We start from the raw sequence: 2538 nt of genomic DNA, 5'->3' as shown, positions 1-2538 counted from the left end.
CATTCTGTGTTGCCATAGTATACTATAGTCTTTCTAGCTTTGAGCAGCTCTACAGAACTTGTATTATCTTGCATTACACATTATGTGGCCCTTTACATTTCAATCCTAGTTATCAACAATCTCTGAAAAGAGGCCTTCCACGCTGCATGAGCCACAAAACTAGTGGACCGCTTAGTCTATAAAACACATTATAGACTGTAGCACAACTGTGCAATAAAACACAAACTGCCTTAAAAATGACAGTATCTATAGTGATGCTTTTCCCTGCCTGTAGATGTAATGTTTTATAGGCTCCTGAGTAATTCATGCATGCTCAATAATAGGCCTGCAAAAGCGATTGTCTTCCCCTGCTATAATGGGTCACTGCTCATGTTTTCAAATTGGGCTACTTTACTATATTACACAGCAAAAATAAATAAATAAATAAATAAATAGAAATGTTCAGTTTACAGTTATTTTTCCTGATTTTTTTTTTTAAAGTCTCTAACTAGAACCTGCTATTTACTAATATTTTGTATTAAATAAATTAATGGTTTATAACATGAGATCAGTGCATCTAAAGTACATGGAGCAGCCAATAAGTCTATAGCAGGCATGTCCAAACTGCGGCCCTCCAGCTGTTGTGAAACTACATATCCCTGCATGCCCTGACACAGTTTTGCTGTCAGAGAAGGCTAAAGCTGTGTCAGGGCATGCTGGGATGTGTAGTTTCTCAACAGCTGGAGGGCCGCAGTTTGGACGTGCCTGGTCTATAGGATTCCATAGAATTGTTGCATCGACACAAATGCATCCCCTCTGAAATACAGAAACAATATTATTAAGCATATCAGGTACTGTACCTGATCAATGTAAATGTACACGAATAAGATTTGTGATGGAGCCTGAGTTTTGTTTCACATGAGGGGGTTGATGAAAAAAAAGCACACACACAAAATGCTCATTTTCCAGCCAAGCACCATGAATTTTCTATTAACACATATATGATTTATAATCATAGGAGGTGAAGGGCTAATTGAGCCATATGGAAACGAGCTGTATTCCATATGCTATTTGCTTATCCATGCTTAAAGAGACATTTGCAACATCTGGATGCAGCAGAATCCAGCTGTGCAGCAGTAAGCACACAAACCCCACCAGTAATATACCTTCCTCATCACAAGAATATGCTAGTTATTCTGAATGCAATTTCATAGTGAAATCTGACGTTGTTACAACAACAGATTCCTGGCTAAAAATACATTAGTTGGCAGAGGAATGTAACAGCTAAGATGACACACTTCGTTTTATTACACAGCTAAAATTACAGGGCCCTCCTACACACTCTGCAAGAACAGCAAGGGAAGTGCATAGCAGGAGATCCTCTACTAGTCTAACTTTTTGTAACATTTCAAGAAAACTTCCGAGTTACTAACATTTTTTTTTCTTCTAAAGATGCATGGACTGTGCCAGGTTCTTAGTACATCTACTTCTGCACGCAGAAATGTCTTGGGAGAGCTGTCAGAGCAACCACTACCCCCACCCATCCCTTCCCAACCCCCTGGGCATTTACCAACACACGTCAATTAAACTTGCAAGTTGTAGAAGTTGGGGCAGGGATTAGTCACCGTTGTGCATACTACTAGTAGTACACTTATAGCTACAGGGGGAGTCTGATAGCTACGGTACATAAAATAATTGGGGTGGAGGTGCTCACATTACATTCACCATTTGGCTCAGAATTGCTATGCCCAGACATAACTGCAGGCGATATTGAGGGCTCTCCTGCACCCACAGCGCTGGCTCCAATCACCCTTTGGGGTGAGCAGGGGGTCTCTAGGGACTACAACATAATACATTGGTATGAAGACATGGGAGATAGAACGCTCAAACGCTTTCATGATGCTTCCCAAGAAGTTCTGCAGCAGCTGTCCAGATTTTCCTTTAAATCCCGTTTTTCTCTTCATGCCTTTATGTTATGTCCAGGGCAAGTGTGGGGGCTGCTGATGGGTCTCTGTGGATAAGTGAGGAATACCATAAGCCCACCAGATAGGAATCTGCCAACAATGATGACACAGGCTTATCTCTCCCACCCACACCCCTTGCACATACTTTACCCTCTCTGCTTCCGATTCCTCCCCTTCTGTCAGCGGTCTCCAGGACTCTCTCTCCTCCAGATGGGGAAGGCGAGCTGCAGCAGCAGAGAGCCCAGCACCACTCTGACCCCTGCGCTTCTAATGCAGATCTTTTATTAACTCATCATTCCTTATTTCTTTTCCTGTGCTTAGATGCCCCCCTCCCCCCCATGAGCACCCCTCTCCGGCTGCCCCGCACCCCCTGTCTTCCTAGATCCGTGGTGGGTATGTGCATTATCCAGCCTGCCGACACATGAAGCGCAACATTGTATGAGCCCAGTCGCGTCCGGCTGCAGCAGCACCGCAAGCCCAGCTCTCCAGCCAAGCGCGTCAGCGCTGACATCAGCGGGGCCTGTCTCCGTGACGTCGCCGCGCTATAAATACCTCACGGGGGCGGCTCTGCTGCAGCAGACGCGTTCATTCATGA

The 2538-nt window shown here is 44.4% G+C and overlaps 1 long non-coding RNA gene across 1 annotated transcript; it reads right to left on the bottom strand.

The window, feature by feature from the left end:
* Positions 1-1264: 1264 nt before the first annotated feature.
* Positions 1265-2286, bottom strand: LOC134943461 (uncharacterized). The gene is made up of 2 exons (XR_010181550.1): positions 2094-2286; positions 1265-1990 (listed from the first exon to the last, which is right to left on the bottom strand). It is a non-coding gene; the product is annotated as an uncharacterized LOC134943461 (long non-coding RNA).
* Between the last annotated feature and the right edge of the window lie 252 nt (positions 2287-2538).

This window comes from Pseudophryne corroboree, chromosome 7, assembly GCF_028390025.1.
Source record: "Pseudophryne corroboree isolate aPseCor3 chromosome 7, aPseCor3.hap2, whole genome shotgun sequence".
Taxonomy (NCBI): domain Eukaryota; kingdom Metazoa; phylum Chordata; class Amphibia; order Anura; family Myobatrachidae; genus Pseudophryne; species Pseudophryne corroboree.
The sequence above is the reverse complement of the archived record's forward strand: the minus strand, read 5'-3'. Positions and strand labels throughout refer to the sequence as shown.